Source organism: Procambarus clarkii, chromosome 28, assembly GCF_040958095.1.
Source record: "Procambarus clarkii isolate CNS0578487 chromosome 28, FALCON_Pclarkii_2.0, whole genome shotgun sequence".
NCBI lineage: Eukaryota > Metazoa > Arthropoda > Malacostraca > Decapoda > Cambaridae > Procambarus > Procambarus clarkii.
Window position 1 is genome coordinate 14,916,899 of NC_091177.1, and position 26,437 is coordinate 14,943,335.

Genomic DNA, 26,437 nt, shown 5'->3' on the forward strand with positions numbered 1-26,437 from the left:
TAAGACTGTAACAACTCTCGTATATATATACAACAAAATAACGCAGATAACAGTGAGATAACGCAGATAACAGTGCGATAACGCAGATAACAGCGAGATAACGCAGATAACAGCGAGATAACGCCGATTGCAAGCGAGATAACGCAGATAACAGGGAGGTAACGCAGATAACCGAGATAACAAGCGAGATAATGCACATAACCGCGAGGTAACGTAGATAACAGCGAGATAACGTAGATAACAGCGAGATAACGCATGTAGCCGTGAGATAACGTCGATAACAGTGAGATAATGCAGATAACAGCGAGATAACGCCGATAGAAAGCGAGATAACGTCGATAACAGCGAGATAACGCAGATAACAGCGACATAACGCCGATAGCAAGCGAGATAGCGCAGATAACAGCAAGATGACGCAGATAACAGCAAGATAACGCAGATAACAGCGAGATAACGCAGATAAGCGAGATAACGCCGATAGCAAGCGATATAACGCAGATAACCGCGAGATAACGCAGATAACAGCGACATAACGCAGATAACAGCAAGATGACGCAGATAACAGCAATATAACGAAGATAACAGCGAGATAACGCAGATAACAGCGAGATAACGCAGATAATTGCGAGATAACGTCGATAGCAAGCGATACAACGCATATAACCGCGAGATAACGCAGATAACAGCAACATAACGCAGATAACAGCGAGATAACGCAGATAATTGCGAGATAACGTCGATAGCAAGCGATATAACGCATATAACCGCGAGATAACGCAGATAACAGCAACATAACGCATATAACAGCGAGATAACGCATATAACAGCGCGATAACGAAGATAATAGTGAGATAACACAGATAATAGTGAGATAACGCAGATAACAGCGAGATAACGCAGATAACAGCGAGATAACGCAGATAACAGCGACATAACGCAGATAACAGCAAGATGACGCAGATAACAGCAATATAACGAAGATAACAGCGAGATAACGCAGATAACAGCGAGATAACGCAGATAATTGCGAGATAACGTCGATAGCAAGTGATATAACGCATATAACCGCGAGATAACGCAGATAGCAGCAACATAACGCAGATAACAGCGAGATAACTCATATAACAGCGCGATAACGAAGATAATAGTGATATAACACAGATAATAGTGAGATAACGCAGATAACAGCGAGATAACGCAGATAACACCGAGATAACGCAGATAACAGCGAGATAAACGCAGATAACAGCGAGATAACGAAGATAACAGCGAGATAACGTAGATAACACATATAACAGTGATATAACGTAGATAACAGCGACATAACGCATTAAACAGCGAGATAACATAGATAAACACAGGTAACAGCGAGATAATGCAGCAAACAAGCGAGATAACGCAGATAACAGCGAGATTACGCAGATAACAAGCGAGATAACGCAGAAAACAGCGAGATAACGTATCTTTTTGCTTCTCATACTATTAGTAATAGAGGAATAAACTCATATTATAAGCTCTCAGTCATAGCCCAAAATCCCTTAATGTACGCTTTCAGTAACAGGAAACCCGATATAATAAGCTTTCGGTGACAGAAAAACCGATATAATAAGCTTTCAAGGACAGGAAACCCGATATAATAAGCTTTCGGTGACAGAAACCCGATATAATAAGCTTTCGGTGAGAGGAAAGCCGATATAATAAGCTTTCGGTGAGAGGAAAGCCGATATAATAAGCTTTCGGTGACAGGAAAACCTATATAATAAGCTTCCGGTGCCAGGAAAACCGATATAATAAGCTTTCTGTGACAGAAAAACCAATATAATAAGCTTTCAAGGACAGGAAAACTGATATAATAAGCTTTCAAGGACAGGAAAACCGATATAATAAGCTTTCAAGGACAGGAAAACCGATATAATAAGCTTTCAAGGACAGGAAAACCGATATAATAAGCTTTCAAGGACAGGAAAACCGATATAATAAGCTTTCAAGGACAGGAAAACTGATATAATAAGCTTTCAAGGACAGGAAAACCGATATAATAAGCTTTCAAGGACAGGAAAACCGATATAATAAGCTTTCAAGGACAGGAAAACCGATATAATAAGCTTTCAAGGACAGGAAAACCGATATAATAAGCTTTCAAGGACAGAAAAACCGATATAATAAGCTTTCTGTCACAGAAAAACCAATATAATAAGCTTTCAAGGACAGGAAAACCGATATAATAAGCTTTCAAGGACAGGAAAACCGATATAATAAGCTTTCAAGGACAGGAAAACCGATATAATAAGCTTTCAAGGACAGGAAAACCGATATAATAAGCTTTCAAGGACAGGAAAACCGATATAATAAGCTTTCGGTGACAGGAAAACAGCTAATAATCTTTCTGTGATGGGAAAATTACCAATAAGCTTTCGATGACAAGACGTAAGACGTTTATATTTTATACTTTTTTTATCCTTCCAGTTTTGGCTGTATTTCCTGCTCCCTGATTTTGTCTGCTTTCCTGTCGTGTTCTTTTACCTGTCTTTGCTTATGTCTGTCTGTATTTGTATCTTTGTTTTGTTTCCTTTCTGTCTCTTGCTCTGAGAAGTAAGAGTTACAATTTTACAGTACCTTCTTTTACACATTTTTACAGTAATGTCCATCTCTTTGCATCTTTCTGTTCGTTTTGTCCTGTTCCTTCCTTCCTCTGTCTCCATGTCTCCCCCTCCCACATCACCCTCCCCGCCCTCTCATCCTTTTGTACCCAGTATCAAGCTTCACCTCTCTGTTTTGCTCCCTTATTCGAGAATTTCACCAGCTCGTTTTCTTTCTCCTGTTCCTACCCCCTCTCCCTCCCCTCCCCCCCCCCTTTTAGTGCATTTCTTTTCTGTTCCTCCCTTTATATTTCTGCTGTGTTTCTCCTGTACATATGTCTTCTCGGGTCCAGCATCACTTGTCTATCTTTATCAAGTTATTTGTTTATCTCCATTCACCTTCATTCACCCTGACTATCTACTTAGATTGGCGGGTAGAGCAATGGCGTCGTCGTTCTCTTTCTTTTTAGGGTTGGCGTGTGACCCCTCGACAGTCGAAGTGGTTGGGTACGGTTCTTTCCTTCTGTTCTTGTATCCCAGCAGCAAGTCTGTCCTCATATCCTAGCTCCTAGTCTATCCTCATATCCCAGCTCCTAGTCTATACTCATATCCCAGTTCCTAGTCTATCCTCATATCCCAGCTCCTAGTCTATTCTCATATCCCAGCTCCTAGTCTATACTCATATTCCAGCTCCTAGTCTATCCTTATATCCCAGACTCTTAGTCTATCCTCATATCCCAGTTCCTAGTCCATCCTCATATCCCAGCTCCTAGTCTATTCTCATATCCCAGTTCCTAGTCTATCCTCATGTCCCAGCTCCTAGTCTATCCTCATATCCCAGCTCCTAGTCTATTCCCATATCCCAGCTCCTAGTCTATCCTCATATCCCAGTTCCTAGTCTATCCTCATATCCCAGCTCCTAGTCTATCCTCATATCCCAGCTCCTAGTCTATCCTCATATCCCAGCTCCTAGTCTATCCTCATATCCCAGCTCCTAGTCTATCCTCATATCCCAGCTCCTAGTCTATCCTCATATCCCAGCTCCTAGTCTATCCTCATATCCCAGCTCCTAGTCTATCCTCATATCCCAGCTCCTAGTCTATTCTCATATCCCAGCTCCTAGTCTATCCTCATATCCCAGTTCCTAGTCTATCCTCATATCCCAGCTCCTAGTCTATCCTCATATCCCAGCTCCTAGTCTATCCTCATATCCCAGCTCCTAGTCTATCCTCATATCCCAGCTCCTAGTCTATCCTCATATCCCAGCTCCTAGTCTATCCTCATATCCCAGCTCCTAGTCTATCCTCATATCCCAGCTCCTAGTCTATCCTTATATCCCAGCCTCTAGTTTATCCTCATATCCCAGCTCCTAGTCTATCCTCATATCCCAGCTCCTAGTCTATCCTCATATCCCAGCTCCTAGTCTATCCTCATATTCCTTCCAAGTGTTATAAAGTCACACTTGTTTAGCGCACCCTTATCTTTTCCTTCCCCTTCCATACGTGCTGCTTCTTCTGAGCCTCACATTTCATTCTTTCCTTAGTTCCCTTTTTCTGCTTGATACCTGCTTGATGGGGTTCTTGGAGTTCTTTTACTCTTCAAGTCCGGCTCGAGGCCAGGGTTGACTTGTGAGAGTTTGGTCCAACAGGCTGTTGCTTGGAGCGGCCCGCAGGCCCACATATCCACCACAGCCCGGTTGGTCCGGCACTCCATGAAGAAAACAATTTAATTTTCTCGTGAAGATGTCCACGGTTGTTCCGGCAGTATTTCTTATACTCACTGGGAACAACTGATTGAACAGGTCCACGATTGAACAACCGTGGACCTCTGATGTTTATACAGTGTTCTCTGATTGTGCCTATGGCACCTCTGCTCTTCACTGGTTCTATTCTGCATTTTTTCCATATAATTCACTCCAGTAAGTTGTCATTTTACTGTGTAGATTTGGGACCTGTCCTTCCAGTATTTTCCACGTGTATATTGATATCTCTCTCGTCTTCTTTCTAGCGAGTACATTTGGAGAGTTTTGAGACGATCCCAATAATTTAGGTGCTTTATCTCGTCTGAGTGCCGTATGTTCTCCGTATTCCCTCTTTTTCAGCAATCTTTCCTGCTCTGAAGGGGAAAGTGAGTACTGAGCAGTACTGAAGACGGGACAGCACAAGTGATTTGAATAGTACAACCATAGTGATGGAATCCCTGGATTTGAAAGTTTTCGTAATCCATCCGATTATTTTTGTGGCTGAGGCAATATTTGCTTGGTTATGCTCCCTAAACGTTAGGTCGTCAGACATCATTATTCCTATATCCTTTACATGCTGTTTTCCTACTATGGGCACATTTAATTGGGTTTTGTACCCTGTATTATGTTTAAGATCCTCCTTTTTACCGTACCTGAGTTGCTGGAATTTATCAGTGTTAAACATCATGATATTTTCTGCTGCCCAATCGAAAACTTTATTAATACCTGCTTGTAGATTTTCAATGTCAACAGCAGAGATAATTTTCATGCGGATTTTTGTGTCATCTGCAAAGGATGATACGTAGCTGTGACTTGTATTTTTGTCTATATCTGATATGAGAACAAGGAAAAGGAGTGATGCAAGGACTGTACCCTCTTACATATTTTCTAATATTTTCCTATTCCTTCTATATAACTAAAATATTTGAGCTTCGCCTTTCCTTCTTATGCGTCTAAGGCCCGTTTCTACATCCTTATCTGCCTATTCTCAGTCTATCCCTTCCTTCCGCCCCTTCCTCTCTATCACCACTTCTCCTCTCCCTCCATCATTCCTCTAGCTCTCCCTCCTCTCTTACCCCACCCATTCTCTCTTCACCTTTGACCCCCACCCCACTGGTATTCATCACTTGGATGTGGGTCTTTATCCAGCGGGGGAGGCCAAGGCTACACCCCCCGGGTGCCGGACATCCTCAGACTGGCTGCTCAACACCCCCTACGTCAGGAGCACCGCCCGTCCAGGTCCTCCCTGCAGGGGCGACCACGAGGACACACCAAGGTGAAGGAGGCCGCTGAAAACATCACCTCCCTTCTCCCCAGCATCCTGAAATGATGCCATTTTGTTTTTGAATAAGGAGCCGGTCGGCCGAGCGGACAGCACGCTGGGCTGGTGATCCTGTGGTCCCGGGTTCGATCCCGGGCGCCGGCGAGAAACAATGGGCAGAGTTTCTTTCACCCTATGCCCCTGTTACCTAGCAGTAAAATAGGTAGCTGGGTGTTAGTCAGCTGTCACGGGCTGCTTCCTGGGGGTGGAGGCCTGGTCGAGGACCGGGCCGCGGGGACACCAAAGCCCCGAAATCATCTCAAGATAACCAAGGGTGAGAGAGACACCGGAGTGGGCGAGGGGGGAGTTTGTATGGTGGGCATGACTTATGACAAGGGTTATCTTGATGTTATCTTGAGATGATTTCAGGGCCCGGTATCTTGAGATGATAAGATGTCCCCGCGACCCGGTCCTCGACCAGGCCTCCTTTTTGTTACACACCCGCAGGAAGCAGCCCGTAGCAGCTGTCTAACTCCCAGGTACCTATTTAATGCTAGGTATCAGGAGCATCAGGGTGAAAGAAACTCTGCCCATTTGTTTCCGCCTCCACCGGGGATCGAACCCGGAACCTTAGGACTACGAATCCCGAGCGCTGTCCACTCAGCTGTCAGGCGCCCCAGGGAAGGACAGTCTCGCGGCCGTCAGGATATCGACTACCTTGTAGTCTTGAACGGAATCTTGAGTTAACCAATAGGTCCCTTAAAAGTGTCATTAGACGAGAACTCCAGTGTCATTAGAAACTAGAACCAGCAGGTCCATTGTTCACTATAATGAAATGTGTCAAGTAACATGTGTATGGGGCAAGTAACAGCATGTGTATGGGGCAAGTAACAGCATGTGTATGGGGCTAGTAACAGCATGTGTATGGGGCAAGTAACAACATGTGTATGGGGCAAGTAACAACATGTGTATGGGGCAAGTAACAACATGTGTATGAGGCAAGTAACAACATGTATATGGGGCAAGTAACAACATGTGTATGAGGCAAGTAACAACATGTGTATGAGGCAAGTAACAACATCAGTAGACTAACAGACGTTGTCACAGCTTGTATAAGACTTGGCTACAAGTATCTCTGGCAGTTCGGCTTGTATAGGGATCTAGATGAAGTAAAGTGTAAAGTGTGTGGACAAAGACAGGGACACACACTCGAACACTATATCTTGGATTGTAGTAAAATTGAGCCATTTAGAGATAAATCTAAACTCACGCTGTATGATATGGCAACCTATCTTATTACTAAGGATAAAACTACATGAAATCCTTGCACTGTATCCAACTTTCGCTTCCAGTAGATTAACGATATATGAGATTAAGAAACAAGTAGTGTATTGTGAAGACTAATAACAAACAGCAGCTTCCCTAAGACTCTGCAATATCTCTATTGCTCGAACAATTAGGTGTTAGCGATAAGACCTACCATTAATGTATAATAACTTACTGTAAATATATAGCTTTTGAAATAGAACGTTTTCTGTGACTAGCTGACACTGTAATTATAAGGTGTGAAAGATAGATGAAATTGTTAATGTAATAGTCTCCGTTGAGGTCTGATAAAGACCTTTTGTGCCCTCTGTAATCTTTTTTGCGCTACCGCTCACAGGAGTATGGGGCGCACAATAAACTAGCTCCTCCGGCTGCAACAATCAATCTGTAGTCTTGGGACCACATACTAATAGGCATTACAGTCGGTCTGGCACTTCCCCCATGTTGCCAAACCACTTGGGGTGGACGGTAGAACGACGGTCTCGCTTCATGCAGATCGGCGTTCAATCCCCGACCGTCCAAGTGGTTGGGCACCATTCCTCCCCCGTCCAATTCCAAATCCAAATCCTTATCCATTTCCTAGTGCTATATAATGACTTGGCGCTTTCCTTTGATAATTCTCTCTCTCCTTCCATGCTTGCAGGAACGCAAGGAGACGGCAGTCACCTTCTGTGTTAAAAACCAACTGCGTGTAAGAACTTGCACACAACCGGACCCATGCCACGCACGCACTAACGCTCACAAACGCGCGCGCGCACACACAATTTTTTGTCAGTGTCAGGGTAGTTAACAAATGGAATGCATTAAGTAGTGTTGTGGTGAAGGCTGACTCCATACACAGTTTCAAATGTAGATACGATAGAGCCCAATAGGCTCAGGAATCTGTACACCAATTGATTGACAGTTGAGAGGCGGGACCAAAGAGCCAGAGCTCAGCCCCCGCAAACACAACTAGGTGAGTACAACTAGGTGAGTACACACACACACCACACACACCACACACACACACACACACACACACACACACACCACACACACCACACACACACACACACACACACACACCACACACACACACACACACACACACACACACACACACACACACACACACACACACTACACACACACACACACCACACACACCACACACACACACACACACACACACACACACACACACACACACACACACACACACACACACTACACACACACACACACACATATATAATGGTCACTTTCTGGGATGCATTTTAACAGGAGATCCTTAGGGGTAACTACCGGGCTCTCATCGCCGGGTGAGGCCTCTACACTCAGCAGTCTTCAGCACAAGCACAACAACCATCCGCCGTGGGTGACCTCTGCCCCTCACCCACGGCGGCAGTTAGGGGCCCCGACTGGTGTGTGAAGCAGTTGACAATAACTTGTTTGCTCCTCAGCTGAATACAGTTTGGCGTGTTGCATTTTAAAAGTAACCTTAATGTTGCGAATTGTCTTTTTTTTTTTGGGGGGGAGGGGGTTGGCAACTTGAAGGGGGGGAGGGGGGTTTCAACTTGTGGGGGTTGGGGGGGGGGGCAACTTGGGGGCGGTCAACTTGAGGGGGGGGGTTATTTTCTGCTGCATTCAGAGGCCGTTTTTTCAAGTTTTATTGTCATAAAATTCTTAATATATAGTTACAGTCGCCTCCAGTACCTCTATATCAGATAATTTTTTTCTATATAATGGTTTGTATTTGTTATGTCAACACCGCCAGGGTCGTCACCACTCACCAGGTGGAGGCACTCGGCAGGTGGAGGCACTCGCCAGGTGGAGGCACTCGGCTGGTGGAGGCACTCGGCCGGTGGGGGCACTCGGCAGGTGGAGGCACTCAGCAGGAGGAGCCACTCGGCAGGTAGACAGCCTGTGTTACGGCCAACGGATGTCACGTTACCGTGTCACGTGACCTCCGTGTACGTCACTAAACCTTGTATGTCTTCACTCACACATACCTGTGTGTGTGTGTGTGTGTGTGTGTGTGTGTGTGTGTGTACACACATTCACGTTCGCAAATCACCATAAATGCTCCTCACAGACATCTGCATTCTCTCGACCAATAGCCTAAGGTGTGAAGAAGACACGTGATCCGAAACCGCAGATTATGACCGCTCTGGATTGGCTGGTAGGCCACCACTCGTGACGTCAGAGATCACGATAACACATGGCGGTAAATGATTGGCCGGCATGCCACTGCTCGTGACGTCATAGATCCTGACGACACAGGGGAATCGCCTGGTTGGCCGGAAAACTTCACCACTCGTGACGTCACGCTACCTAGACGAAAACAGTAAAAAAGAGTGTGTGTGTGTGTGTGTGTGTGTGTGTGTGTGTGTGTGTGTGTGTGTGTGTGTGTGTGTGTGTGTGTGTGTGTGTGTGTGTGTGTGTGTGTGTGTTTGAGTGTTAATATACGCCGATGACGTGCGTAAATTAACGTGATGACGCATGAGAGACGCAGAAACATCCTGTCACTCACAGATGATGTTGATGTCTATTTCCATACTAGGTTGTTACTCTGGTTAAAACGACGACGATCGGAACTACTACCGTCCACCGGAACTACCGGCCACACTCTCTCTCTCTCTCTCTCTCTCTCTCTCTCTCTCTCTCTCTCTCTCTCTCTCTCTCTCTCTTGCATAGCTATCCGACCCTGAAACTTTGGTTGAGAGCATGTGTGAGACACTAAACCCTCACCGCGCATGACACAGCCCCCACCGCGCATGACACAGCCCCCACCGCTCATGACACAGCCCTTACCGCGCATGACACAGCCCCCCACCGTGCATGACACAGCCCCCCACCGCGCATGACACAGCCCCCCACCGCGCATGACACAGCCCCCCACCGCGCATGACACAGCCCCCCACCGCGCATGACACAGCCCCCCACCGCGCATGACACAGCCCCCCACCGCGCATGACACAGCCCCCCACCGCGCATGACACAGCCCCCCACCGCGCATTACAGCCCCCACCGCGCATGACACAGCCCCCACCGCGCATGACACAGCCCCCACCGCTCCAGGTATCAAAGGTTAATGATATGTTTCGATATGCGAATGGTCGGGACAGAGGGGGTAGGAGGGGGAGTTGGGGGGGGGGTTGATTTATGAGAGAGAGATGAGGTGGGGGGTGGGAGGGAGGGATGGTATGGTGGGAGAGGGAGGAGCGGGATGGGTGGGAGGGCGGCTAATGGGCTAAGCCGATGAGCAGAAGTCCTGGACAAAAACAACACCGTAAATAACGATAGGAAGGAACAAAAATGCGGTCAAAAACGAAAAAGACGAAGAGAGAAAAAGAGAGAAGACAGGAGAGACAGAGAAAGAGAGAAAGAGAAAGAGCAGCAGAAGCATCACCCAACCATCCACAAACACACACACACACACACACATATAGAGAGAAAAAACAGAAAAAAAACACCGAATATATTTCGTTTTTAAAACTGTTCATTCCTCCATTACATTTATGTGCAAAATTCGCGTCACCAGATATCCACCCTCGTGTGATTGGATTTCTCTTAATTAAACAGCAGTTTCAAAACAATTTGCATCAATACAGTGGGGGCAAAAATCTGCTACCCTGTGGATATCCCCCTGTATATGAATATAGAACATTGCGAATAATTGTTTATTGCCCCGCTTGCCATGCACGGCTCCCCCTCCCCTCACATGCACTTAACGACATGAATGCACTGCAGCCAATACATACAATGCAAACTGGGGCGCGGAGGGGTGGGCAGTGGGGGAGTGTGTGGGGTGGGCAGCGTGGGGGTGGTGGTGGGGTGTGGAGCCCACCGCTGGGGGACGGGGGAGGAAGGGCAGAGGAGGAGGAGGATGCTGGGGATGCGAGAGGGGAAAGAGAGAGAGAGACAAAAAGAGAGAAGTGATGCTGGGGACAGAGGCAGCAAGGGGAGATAAAGATGGGGAGATAGGAAGAGGAAGAGAGAAAGGTCAGAGGCAGGCGGGAGGAGTAGCAAAGAGTACGAGAGAGAGAGAGAGAGAGAGAGAGAGAGAGAGAGAGAGAGAGAGAGAGAGAGAGAGAGAGAGAGAGAGAGAGACAGAGAGAGAGACAGAGAGAGAGAGAGAGAGAGAGAGAGAGAGAGAGAGAGAGAGAGAGAGAGAGAGAGAGAGAGAGAGAGAGAGAGAGAGAGAGAGAGAGAGAGAGAGAGAGAGACAGAGATAGAGACAGAGAGAAAGAGAGACAGAGAGAAAGAGAGACAGAGAGAGAGAGAGAGAGAGAGAGAGAGAGAGAGAGAGAGAGAGAGAGAGAGAGAGAGAGAGAGAGAGAGAGAGAGAGAGAGAGAGAGAGAGATGTGGAAGAGAAAAAGATCATTGGGAAGTATATATGACCATGTTACAAAACAAATTCGAGAGTTGGGATAAACTGGAGGATCGTCAGGCAGGGCGGACGAGGGGATGAACAGAGGGCAGGATAAAAAAAGAGGGGAAAAATGCCGCGGGGGAAATAAATATGCGACATAATATAATTCTATGCAGGCGTGGAGGGAGGTCGCTCACGCGTGCGTTCGGACATGGTGGACATGCACAGAGGGGGAGAGAGAGAGAGAGAGAGAGAGAGGAGGCCGGCCATGCGAATATTCGCACACTGGCATTTGGACATGCAATAGGGGGAAGGGGAGCGTTATGTGGGATGGCAGGAACCAGCGCTGTGGACATGCGGACATGCGTGGTAAAGGAGATCAACCATGCCAGGAGATACATGCGGCAATAATGGTGAAAAGGGGGATAGAGGGAGAGAGAAAGGGGGGAAGGAAGGGGGAATCTGGGCCATGTCTTTGGAAGGACACCCAATTTGGACATGCACTCGTAGAGGGGGTCGAACGGGGGATGCGAGGAAGGAGATGAGGGAGATAGCTGCCTTGCGGACACGACATGCACTCTGAGGGGGAAGAGGGTTTGCCTTAGGAACCGGACATGCATTCGGGGTGTTAGGGAGGGGATGGGTAGGGGGTGGGTAGCGGGTGGGTAGGGGGTGGGACTCTTGTTCTGCCTACCCTACATGGCTCGCATACACATACGTACTGAAAAGGCCGACTGGAATTGCAGACATACGCGCAGGAAGGGAGAGAGAGAGTGTGGAGTGGGGGGGACCAGAGATATATATGTAAAAACATAACAAAAAGAGAGTAGACACGTAGCCAGAGTCAGTCATGCGGCCATTCGGACATAGATGGACACGCGGAGAGGGGGGGAAACGACGGTCATGCGAACCCCTCGGACACAGACAGGTAGACAATAGTACTGATGGTAATATCGGGGTCTCACCGCTGAATTCACTCGATACAAACTAGTGGTATGTGGTTATGGTCCGATACAGGCGGGGGTGCTCATGGTACAATCACACGCACACACACACGCACGCTAACACACACCCACCCACCCACACACCCACAAACACACACACACCCACATCAAATACAACCCAACAATGCATACACTCATCTACCAACACACGCATTAAAAACTCCCCATAAAACGCATACGCGGTCAACAGGCTTAACACCACCCACGAGAATAACCTTAGGGATGGGAGTGAATAAATGGTAAATTGATCATCACAGTATAATCATTGATCAATGCGCATTACTCGATCCATGATGGACTTTGTCAGGCACATGCACTCTCTCTCTCTCTCTCTCTCTCTCTCTCTCTCTCTCTCTCTCTCTCTCTCTATGTTGATGTTGGCGAGTGGGCGCTAATGCCCTTCTGTTGATGTATCGGAGAGATTATGTTTGATTGTGATGTTTAAATTCCTGTGTTTGGGATGAGGTTTCTTAGTGATGTTTAATACCTGTGTCGGGAATGTTTGAGAGTGATTTTTAGTCACTGATGTGCTCGGTCTGAGGAGTCTGACGTGATGTTTAACATGATGTTCAGTTACCCAAGTTTGAGGAGGTGATGTTTGATATTGAACTTGGGTGACTCGCGGGGATGATTGATTGATGATTTATGGATGAACGATGTTGCTAATGTTTGACCCAATGTTTGTGAGTGTTGAGTTGTGGACGATGTTCTGTGATGATGTTTGTATGCTGACATATCAGGAAGGAATTTTGAAATATGTTTAACAGATGATGTTTGAGCAGGATGTTTTGTGCGTTCATGTACCAGGGGTGATGTTGGAATGCTAAAGTATTGTTTGGTTGGAGATGATGTTAACGTCAATAATGAGTTAGCACATTGATGTTCAGTTGATAATATATTGGAAGTTCATGTTAAATGAATAATAAGTTGGAGGATGATATTTAATTTGTTGATATTTTGAGGGGATTGATTTCCAATTTTGTAATTGGTTATAATGGTTTAATGGTTACATCAGTGACAAAATCAGTAGGAGCCTTGAAAGGGATCCGAACCTGTGCCCTGGGTATTTTAAACCATTCCCAACTACTGCTGCCAGTGACAACAGTAACTATAATTCAAATGTAAACGTAAAAGTTAGTGATAGCTAAATTAATATGACGAAAATAGTGAATATTTCCTTCGAGGAGAATACTAAGATCTTTCCTGCAAGGGTAATATTAGGAGCTTTACTCCGAGGATAATATTAAGATCTTTCCTGCTAGGATAGTACTAAGAGTCTTGAAATCAACACTTTTTTATGGAACGAAGATTTTGTGCCTAGAAATTACGCATGATTTCCCCCAAAAATTAAGAACCTTCAACGTACAAATTTCTTACAAAAGTTAGATTATGGGAAATTAATTTAAACTTTCTTTCGAAAGTATTTTAAGGGTTATAAGATTAAATTTTTTTTTAGAAGGTTGCTTAGGAGCCCTGTGGCTAAAACTTCTTCCGACAGTTGAACAAGGACCCTGAATGTAAGCTTTATTAAGAAACTGCACTAAACTGCACTTACCCTTTCTTACTAAAGAAGATTAGGAACTCGAAGTTATGTTTCTTTACGCACATATAATAATAACATCAAGTTACTTTAGGCAAAAACGACCGGAGTTGATTGTAGGGTCATTTTATGACGAATGCACACTTCCCCAGAGTAGAATGACGGCCTAAATATACAGGGGGAATAAAGGTAAACACTGCTTCAACACCAGACACTGCTTCAACACCAGACACTGCTTCAACACCAGACACTGCTTCAACAACAGACACTGCTTCAACACCAGACACTGCTTCAACAACAGACACTGCTTCAACACCAGACACTGCTTCAACAACAGACACTGCTTCAACAACAGACACTGCTTCAACAACAGACACTGCTTCAACACCAGACACTGCTTCAACACCAGACACTGCTTCAACAACAGACACTGCTTCAACAACAGACACTGCTTCAACAACAGACACTGCTTCAACAACAGACACTGCTTCAACAACAGACACTGCTTCAACAACAGACACTGCTTCAACAACAGACACTGCTTCAACACCAGACACTGCTTCAACAACAGACACTGCTTCAACAACAGACACTGCTTCAACAACAGACACTGCTTCAACAACAGACACTGCTTCAACAACAGACACTGCTTCAACAACAGACACTGCTTTATCAACAGACACTGCTTCAACAACAGACACTGCTTTATCAACAGACACTGCTTCAACAACAGACACGGCTTCAACAACAGGCACGGCTTCAACAACAGACACGGCTTCAACAACAGGCACTACTTCAACAACAGACATTTCTTCAAGAACAGACCGAGTTTCAAGAACAGTTACTGCTTCAAGAACAGACAGTGCTTCAGCAACAGACAGTGCTTCAGCAGCAGACACTGCTTCAGCAACAGACACTGCTTCAGCAACATACACTAATTCAGCCGCAGACACTGCTTCAGTAACAGACACTGGTTCAACGACAGACACTGGTTCAACAACAGACAATATTTCAAAAACAGACACTGCGTCAACAACAGACATTGATTCAACAATTAACACATGATCAAAAAGATACTGATTCAAAAAAGACAGTGCTTCAACAAAAAACACTGCATCAACAACAGACACTGCGTCAACAACAGACACTGCTTCAACAACAGACAACGCTTCAACAACAAACAACGCTTAAACAACAGACAATGCTTAAACAACAGACAATGCTTTAACAACTGACAATGCTTCAACAACAGACAATGCTTCAACAACAGACAACGCTTCAACAACAGACAATGCTTTAACAACAGACAATGCTTCAACAACAGACAATGCTTCAACAACAGACAACGCTTAAACAACAGACAATGCTTAAACAACAGACAATGCTTTAACAACAGACAATGCTTCAACAACAGACAATGCTTCAACAACAGACAACGCTTTAACAACAGACAATGCTTTAACAACAGACAATGCTTCAACAACAGACAATGCTTCAACAACAGACAACGCTTAAACAACAGACAATGCTTTAACAACAGACAATGCTTCAACAACAGACACTGCTTAAACAACAGAGACTGCTTTAACAACACACAATACTTTAACAACAGACACTGCTTCCACACAGGACACTGCTTTAACACATGACACTGTTTAAACAGAGGACAATGCTTGAACAACAGACACTGCTTGAACAACAGACACTGTTTCAACAACAGACACTGTTTCAACAACAGACACTGCTTCAATAACAGACACTGCTTTAACAACAGATATTAATTCAACAACTGACACTGATCCAACAACAGACAATGCATCAAGAACAGACACTTCTTCAAGAACAGACAGTTCTTCAAGAACAGACATTTTTTCAAGAACAGACACTGCTTCAAGAGCAGACACTGCTTCAAGAACAGACACTGCTTCAGCAACAGACACTGCTTCAGCAACAGACACTGCTTCAGCAACAGACACTGCTTCAGCAACAGACACTGCTTCAGCAACAGACACTGCTTCAGCAACAGACACTGTTTCAGCAACAGACACTGCTTCAGCAACAGACACTGCTTCAGCAACAGACACTGATTCAGCAGCAGACACTGATTCAGCAGCAGACACTGATTCAGCAGCAGACACTGATTCAGCAGCAGACACTGATTCAACAACAAACACTACTTCAACAACAGACAATGCGTCAACAAAAGACACTGCTTCACCAACAGACACTGCTTCAGCAACAGACACTGCTTCAGCAACAGACACTGCTTCATCAAAAGATACCTCTTCAATTCCCTACACTGTTTCAAAACCAGACACTACCTTCCACACCAGACACTGCTTCAACAACAGACAAAGCTTCAACAACAAACAATGCTTCAACAAATGATACTGCTTTAACAGCAGACACTGCTTCAACACCAGAAACTACTTCAACACCAGAAACTGCTTCAACAACAAACACTGTTTCAACAACAGACACTGCTTCAACAACAGACATGCTGCAACAACGAACACTGCTTCAACAACAGACAATGCTTCAGCAACAGAAAGTGCTTCAACACCAGACACCGCTTCAACAACATATACTGATTCAACAACAGACAATGCTTCAACGACAGACAATTATTGAAAAAAGACATTGCTTCAACACCAGAAACTGCTTCAACAACAATGCTTCAACAACAAACACTGCTTCAACAACAGAGAATTTTGCTTCAACCACAGACAATTATGGTTCAACAATAGACAATGCTTCAACAACAGATAATGCTTCAACAACAGACAATGCTTCAACAACAGATAATGATTCAACAACAGACAATGCTTCAACAACAGATAATGCTTCAACAATAGACAATGCTTCAACAATAGACAATGCTTCAACAACAGACAGTCCTTCAGCAACAGAAAATGCTTCAACAAAAACGCTGCTGAAACAACAGACACTGCTTCAACAACAGCCACTGTTTTAAGAACAATACTTCAATAACAGACACTGCTTCAAAACCAGGCACTGTTTCAACCACAATACTTCAATATCAGCCACTGCTTCAACAACAGTGCTTCTATAAGAGACACTGCTTCAACACCAGATACTGATTCAAAAACAGACTATGATTCAACAACAAGCAACACTTCAACAACAGATACTGATTCAACACATGACAATGGTTCAATAACAGACAATGCTTCAACAACAGACACAGCTTCATTAACAGATAATGCTTCACCAACAGACAATGCTTCAACAACATTCATTACTTTAACAACAGATACTGCTTCAACAATAGCCATTGATTCTACAACAGATACTTCTTCAACAATAGACACAGCTTCAACACCAGACACGGCTTCAACAACAGACACTGCTTCAACAACAGACACTGCTTCAACAACAGACACTGCTTCAACAACAGACACTGCTTCAACAACAGACACTGCTTCAACAACAGACACTGCTTCAACAACAGACACTGCTTCAACAACAGACACTGCTTTAACAACAGACACTGCTTTAACAACAGACACTGCTTCAACATCAGATACTGCTTCAACAACAGACGTTGATTCAAAAACAGACAATGCTTCCACAAAACACACTGCTTCAACAACAGGCAATGCTACAACAACAGTCAACGTTTAAACAACAGACAATACTTCAACAATAATCACTGGATCAAAAAAATACTGATTCAAAAACAGAATGCTTCAACAACAGATAATGCTTTAACAACAAACAATGCTTCATCAAATGATACTGCTTCAACAGCAGACACTGCTTCAACAACAATGCTTAAACAAAAAACACTGCTTCAACAACAAACACTGCTTCAACAACAAACACTGCTTCAACAACAAACACTGCTTCAACAACAGACACTGCTGCAACAACGAACACTGCTGCAACAACAAACACTGCTTCAACAACAAACACTGCTGCAACAACAAACACTGCTTCAACAATAAACACTGCTTCAACAACAAACACTGCTTCAACAACAAACACTGCTTCAACAACAAACACTGCTTCAACAACAAACACTGCTTCAACAACAAACACTGCTTCAACAACAAACACTGCTTCAACAACGAACACTGCTGCAACAGAAAGAGCTTTAACACCAGACACTAATTCAATACCTGACACTGCTTCAACTTCAGACACTGCTTCAACTTCAGACACTGCTTCAACAACAGACAATGCTTCAGTACCAGAGTCCGTTTCAACACCAGATATTGATTCAACAACAGACAATGATTAACACCAGACACTGCTTCAATTCCAGAGACTGCTGCAACAACAGAAAATGGTTCAGCAACAGATAATGCGTCAACAACAGACTCTGCTGCAACAACAGACACTGTTTCAACAAAAAGACACTGATTCTACAACCAACAGTGCCTCAACAACAGACAATACTTCAACAACAGACAACGATTCAACAACAGACAATGCTTCAACAACAGACAATGTTTTAACAACAGATAATGATTCAACAAAAGATACTGCTTCAACATCAGACACTACTTCAACAACGAAAACTGCTTCAACAATAGACACTGCTTCAACAACAGACACTGCTTCAACAACAGACACTGCTTCAACAACAGACACTGCTTCAACAACAGACACTGCTTCAACAACAGACACGGCTTCAACAACAGACACGGCTTCAACAACAGACACGGCTTCAACAACAGACACGGCTTCAACAACAGACACTGCTTCAACAACAGACACTGCTTCAACAACAGACACTGCTTCAACAACAGACACTGCTTCAACAACAGACACTGCTTCAACAACAGACACTGCTTCAACAACAGACACTGCTTCAACAACAGACATTGCATCAAAAACGAACACTGCTTCAACAACAGACACTGCTATCGCAGCAGACAGTGCTTCAACAACAGACAATGCTTCATAAACAAACAAAGCTTCAACAACAGACAATACTTCAACAACAGACGCTGCTTTAACAACAGACAATGCTTCAACAATTGACAACATTTACTGCTTATAAAAAAGACAATGCTTCAACAACAGACAACAAACACTGCTTCAACAGCAACAATGCTACAACAACAGACAATGCTTCAACAACAGTGAATGCTTCAACAAAAAATACTGCTTCAAACACAAACAATGCTTCAACAACAGACAATAATTCAACAAAAAACACTGTTCCAACCACAGACGCTGCATCAACAACAGACAATGATTCAACAACAATCACTGCTTGAACAGCAAATGTTGCTTCAACACCAGACACGCTTTAACAATGGCAAGGCTTGAACACCAGACACTGCTTCATCAACAGACAATGATTCAAGAACAGACACTGTTTTTAACAATAAACTATGCTTCAAGACGAAATACTGTTTCAACAACTGACACTGCTTCAACAACAGACACTGCTTCAATAACCGTCACGGCATCAACAACAGACAATGCATCAACAGCAACACACTGCTTCAACAAGACAATAATTCAACAAAGGACAACAAATACTGCTTCAAAAACAGACAATTTTTCATCGAGAGACAATGATTCAACAACAGACACTGTTTGAACCACAGACACTGCTTCACCAAGAACACTGTTTCAACAACAAACACTGCTTTAACAACAGACAATGCTTCAACAACTGACACAGCTTCAACAACAGACACAGCTTCAACAACAGACACAGCTTCAACCACAGACACAGCTTCAACAACAGACACAGCTTCAACAACAGACACAGCTTCAACAACAGACACAGCTTCAACAACAGACACAGCTTCAACAACAGACACAGCTTCAACAACAGACACAGCTTCAACAACAGACACAGCTTCAACAACAGACACAACTTCAACAACAGACACAGCTTCAACCACAGACACAGCTTCAACAACAGACACAGCTTCAACAACAGACACAGCTTCAACAACAGACACAGCTTCAACAACAGACACAGCTTCAACAACAGACACAGCTTCAACCACAGACACAGCTTCACCCACAGACACAGCTTCACCCACAGACACGGCTTCAACAACAGACACAGCTTCAACAACAGACACAGCTTCAACAACAGACACAGCTTCAACCACAGACACAGCTTCAACCACAGACACAGCTTCAACCACAGACACAGCTTCAACAACAAAGCTGTGAATGAATGCAAGAAGACGAACATGATAACGAAAGATATTGAAGGTTTGGTCTCAATATCTCCGATTGTTTGATAGGATTTAAAATATTAAATAAACAGAAAAACGGGATATTATTCAGGAAAAAAATCAACTCAATATTTGGAACACCTAACTCAAATTAGACACATAATTATTATTCAGAAAATATATATTCCGGTAAGTTAATTCGGAAATAGCTATGTACAAATGGAACAATCTGCCTAACGAGTGGAACAATGTGCCTAACGAGTGGAACAATCTGCCTAACGAGTGGTACAGTCTGCCTAACGAGTGGTACTGTCGGCCTAACAAGTGGAACAATCTGCCTAACAAGTGGACCAATCTGCCTAACGAGTGGTTTCAGTCGGCCTAACAAGTGGAACAATCTGCCTAACGAGTGGAACAATCTGCCTAACGAGTGGTACAGTCTGCCTAACGAGTGAAACAAATCTGCCTTACTTGTTGAAGAATCTGCCTAACAAATGGAATAATTTGTTAAGCGAGTACAACAATCTCCCAAACAAGTGGAACAATCTACCAAACAGATTCACTGAAATCCTAACCCCTAACGAGTCCTCACACTTTTACTCACTACCTGACATGCTCTGGCACTTTTACTCTTACCCTGACATGCCCTGAAACATTTACTCACTCTCTGGCATGCCCTGAAACTTATATTCACTGTCATGCCCTGAAACTTATCCTCACTCTCTGGCATGCCCTGACACTTCTACTCATTCTCTGGCATGTCTTGACACTTCCGCTCACTCTCTTATATGCCCTGACACTTCTACTCACTCTCTGGCATGCCCTGACACTTCTACTCATTCTCTGACTTGCCCTGAAACTTTTACTCACCCTCTTACATGCCTTAACACGTTTACTCACTCTCTGACATGTTCACACACGTCTGCACCCCCTGACATGTTCTAACCAATTTATACACCGTCTCTGAGGTGTTCCACCTTGTGCGTTCTCCGCACGACGTGTTCTCATCCTATACACTCGCTAGTCAACTCTCTCTACGAAGTGTTGCTGGTATTTTTCTAAGCGGAATACGAACAAAGTCGTCGAAAACGACAATAATCTTGGCATGAGGACGACCTCGTAGCACTTCAGACTTCGTAAACTGCTTAGTAAATCAGCCGTCATATGATATGGAGGTAATCGGGGCAGATCTCGCTATTGGGCACGCAAGAGCTTCGTGAAATCCTTGCCCAGGTTTTTATTGCAAGTGAAGTTTCGAGAGACTTTTTTTTCTTCGATCGCAACCTTAAATATAATGTGGGGGTTGTCTCTTAATATTTTGGTCTCCTCTGTACGCGTTCTGGCCTTGTTGTTCCCTGGCGTGGTCCGCCCCTTAACACCCTGCCTGCCGTGCCTGCACCCTGTCTGCCGTGCCTACACTCTGTCTGCCGTGCCTACACCCTGTCTGCCGTGCCTGCACCCTGTCTGCCGTGCCTGCACCCTGTCTGCCGTGCCTGCACCCTGCCTGCCGTGCCTACACCCTGTCTGCCGTGCCTGCACCCTGCCTGCCGTGCCTGCACCCTGTCTGTCGTGCCTACACTCTGTCTGCCGTGCCTACACCCTGTCTGCCGTGCCTACACCCTGTCTGCCGTGCCTATACCCTGTCTGTCATGCCTACACCCTGTCTGTCATGCCTACACCCTGTCTGCTGTGCCTATACCCTGTCTGCCGTGCCTACACCCTGTCTGCTGTACCTATACCCTGTCTGTCATGCCTACACCCTGTCTGCCGTGCCTACACACTGTCTGCCGTGCCTACACCCTGTCTGCCGTGCCTACACACTGTCTGCCGTGCCTACACCCTGTCTGCCGTGCCTACACACTGTCTGCCGTGCCTACACCCTGTCTGCCGTGCCTATACCCTGTCTGTCATGCCTACACCCTGTCTGCCGTGCCTACACCCTGTCTGCCGTGCCTACACCCTGTCTGCCGTGCCTACACACTGTCTGTCGTACCTGCACCCTGTCTGCCGTGCCTACACTCTGTCTGCCGTTCCTACACCCTGTCTGTCGTACCTGCACCCTGTCTGCCGTGCCTACACTCTGTCTGCCGTGCCTACACCCTGTCTGCCGTGCCTACACCCTGTCTGTCATGCCTACACCCTGTCTGCTGTACCTATACCCTGTCTGTCATGCCTACACCCTGTCTGTCATGCCTACACCCTGTCTGTCATGCCTACACCCTGTCTGTCATGCCTACACCCTGTCTGTCATGCCTACACCCTGTCTGCCGTGCCTACACACTGTCTGCCGTGTCTACACCCTGTCTGGCGTGCCCACGTCCTATGTACTTTGCATTTTGATGTGTTCTGCGCACGTATACTCTTTCTTTGACGTTTTTATGACAGTGTATATTCCTTTCTTGACGTATTTTGACTATGAACACGCTTCTTTTGACGTTTTATGATGGTATATATTAGTATTCTCCTGACGTGTTCTAACCACGCACACTGCTTCTTAGACGTGTTATATTGTAAATAGTATTTTCATGACGTGTTTTGACCACGTATAGTTTTTCTTTGACTTTTATGATTGAATAGTCTTCTTGTGACGTGGTCTAGCTATGTACGCTTGCTATACAGCGCTATACATACTGTATACTCTTCCAATGACGACGTCAGACCATGTACAATCTTCCGTTTGTTGTTCCTTGTTGTCTCATCCCAGAATGATTAATTTGCAACAGAAGCTGTCAAACGTTGCAAGCTAAGTCGAAACATCATTTGAATATAAGAACCTTTCACTCACTGATAAGAATATACAGGACCTGAAACGCCCGAGAGAACAGAGCTCAACGTAGGAGACGAGTTTCCTGATGTTACTCCTACCAAAGCCCAAGTGACAACACAGTACTAATGAGTATTAGTACTAATTAGTAGTTTTAGTAGTAGATTAGTTGTCCCAATTCCACCTACAGGCAAAGATAATGTGAGACTAACGTTGGGAGGTAATTCAATCAAATGCCACATTGATGTTTGGTGAGCGGACAGGGAACAGCTGCTGCTGGAGAAATTGGAAACAAGTGTAAAGGTTGCCTGCTTGATGGGGTTCTGGGAGTTCTTCTACTCCCCAAGCCCGGCCCGAGGCCAGGCTCGACTTGTGAGAGTTTGGTCCACCAGGCTGTTGCTTGGAGTGGCCCGTAGGGCCACATTCCCACCACAGCCCGGCTGATCCGGAACTTCTCTTAGATTGCATTTAGATTGAAGGCGCAAGGGATATTGCGAGACACCGCATGCTCTATGTTTGTGGAAGGTATAATAACGAGGGTTTAACTAAGGAGAATTTGTCTTTTGTACATAATTATCATGCCACACGACCCGAGAAGAAATCGCTCGTTGAACAAAAATTACTATCTGAAGGAACACAGACTTGACCGGACCAAGTGGTAACACTAACATTATCGGATCAGTCTCCATAGCGGGGGAATATTAAGGTGTTTCGGTGAGCCTGATGAAGGACGAGGATCCTGATATAGAGCTCCCCGCCCCCCCCTCCCCCGCTGTAACCTGCACTGTACCGTCACACGTAACAGCAGTAATAAACAAGTCGGAATCGTGAATTTTATGAAAACCCGTCTTTCGAATTGGCGATCATTTGATATTTCGTGTGAAGAGTTGGGAGCCGAGTATCAGAGTTTACTCCTGGTTTATCAACGAGCATCACTCTGTGCTCGTCCAAGTTGCAACCGACTACTGAAGCAGTTTTTTTTTAACGAACAAATTATCCCACAAAAACTTACTTGAGCGTGAGGATAAAGTCAAAGGAAACACAGGGAAGAAAACGGAGAGCATAAATAACTTGGCCTCATTTGGGCTCTAGAAACAGCCATGAGACCAACACATTCTACACTTGGCGCAGATAAACAACCCCTGATTTGGGACTGAGCAATTCATATACCCATCACATAAGCAGTTTTGGAATGACGTATGTGATGGGTTGTTAAGTTATCAGGATTGTTCACAAGGGCCGAGTATGTTGGATTATGTGACTTGTGAAGCAGTGTCACATGGTGCTGCATATGTCGGGCTATTATGTGACCAACGCTAGACTCCTCAAAGCTTGCGATGGACAGGTGTTGCTGAGATCTTCAAGAGATCCACGTTTCGGTACTTAAACCTTAGGCGGTAATTGGTTCCACAAATCAACAACCCTGTTACCGAAACCGTATTTTTCCATATCTTTCCTAAATCTAAACTTTTTCAATATATACCCATTGTTTCGTGTTCTGTCTTGTGCTGATACTTTTAATACCCTATTAATATCTCCTTTGTTACGTCCATTCATCCACTTGTACACCTCTATCATGTCACCCTTAATTCTTCGCCTTTCTAGAAAATGTAATTTAAGCTTTGTTAATATTTCTTCATATGACAGGTTTCTAATTTGCGGGATTAACTTCGTCATCCAGAGCTGGATGCGTTCTATTGAATTTATATTCATTCTATGGCGACCAAAACTAATCTGCATAATCTAAATGGAGCCTAATAGGAACAAGATATTGTTGAAGAGCAGCACCAGGTGTCTTATTATATACGCTTTGATAAATATATCCCAGTTTCCTATTTGCCTTATTACGAACATTTATGCATTGATTTTTTGGTTTTAAATTTTTACTAATCATAATTCCCAGATCCCTTTCGCAATCCGACTTCGCAATCTCAACAGCATCTAGCTCGTATCTTGTTACTCTATTATCATTACCTAGCCTCAAAATCTTACATTTGTCAGCAGTAAACTGCATCTGCCATTCTTCTGACCATTTCAAAACCCTATTTAGATCTCTTGAAGTTATAGTGCGTCTTTTCTCTGTGTTAATTTCCCTCCCGATTTTTGTATCATCGGCAAATTTGCCAATATTGCTGCTCAAACCTGTATCTAAATCATTTATATATATATTTTGAATAACAGAAGTCCCAGAACAGAGCCTTGAGGAACTCCACTTACAACATTTTTCCACTCTGACTTCACCCCATTAACACTAACTCTGTTTCCTTTCGTACAGACATGCCCTAATCCAACTTAATATAGCACCTCCAATACCATGAGCCTCTATCTTTTTAATCAATCTTTCATATGGCACTGTATCAAAAGCTTTGCTAAAGTCAAGGTACATAACATCACAAACCTTACCACTATCAACTGCCTTAACTGTGCTGGAATAAAATGATTACAAATTTGTTAAACATGAACTGTCATTAGTAAATCGACCATGTTGCAAATTAGTAAACATAGCCATTAGTAAATGAACGACCATGTTGTGAATCATTTATTATTCTATGGATTTCAAGATGAAGACGAATGGTATTTCCAATTATCGATTCAAGCAACTTTTCTACAATAGAAGTTAAGCTAATTGGCCAATAGTTTGACGCAAGTGATCTGTCTCCTTTCTTGAAAGTTGGTACCACATTAGCAACCTTCCACGACTCTGGCATTCTGCCTGACTCTATTTATTAAATATGGAAGACATCAGCTCTCAAAGCTCCTCTTTGCATTCTTTAAGTACCCTGGCCAACACTTTGCCCAGCCCTGGGGATTTGTCTGGCTTGAAGGGACATATTACGCTTTTTTAAATGTTGTTTAATGTCAACCAAACTTTTTTTACTAGTTGTATATAAGAAAGGCTGCAACTGTTCAACGTTTAAGTATCGCACCCTAAATAGAACGGGAGGTATTTTTTTTCAAAGAATTTTACACATTTTCAATAATACTCTACAACCCCAATTTTCAAATAAAATAATTTCTATGACGCTCATCTATCACCTTAGCATATAATAAAGGATTTTTATAAAAAGGATTATCCAAAATATGTTTAGTTTTACTAATACAAGTAGTCAAAGTTCCACAAAAAATATATGCCAATATTTCATGTTTGCAAATATTTATAAAATCAATAAATGAACTTAGGAATGAAGTGTTTTATTAAATACATTAAATGTTGTTGAGACGTCAACTCTACATATAAGGTGTAAAGTTCATGTAAATTAAAAAAAAATGAAAGAGGAGAGTTAATTTTATGTTACTTGAAAATAAATAAGATCAAAGACTCTGCCACCTGTGGTTGAATTTTACTTCAACCAATTTCCTCCAAAATTTGTATCTTTACAGATAGGCATACGTTCTGTAAGGTGTATAAGTTTCATGCAAATCGGCTGATAAAAAATATGAAGAAAACAATTCGAGAAAAAGAAATAAAAAATTTTCCATAAAAGTAAATATTAAAATACTTTATTATATACTACTGTGATAGCTAAGAGTCATAGACATGATTTCTGTTGACACTTGTGTTTGATGTTAATTTTTGACAATTTTAGAAAAAAATTGACAATTCAATATTTTTTTCTCCTTTCCTATTTATGCTACGATGCTGAGACTTAAACCAGTTGAACCCAATTTCATATACAACTAGTCAAAAAAGTTT

At 43.9% G+C, this 26,437-nt stretch overlaps 1 long non-coding RNA gene across 1 annotated transcript in view; it reads right to left on the reverse strand.

Moving 5' to 3' along the window:
• Nucleotides 1–26,437, reverse strand: part of LOC123755161 (uncharacterized) — an 813,340-nt gene that overhangs the window by 399,552 nt on the left and 387,351 nt on the right. The window lies entirely within an intron of this gene.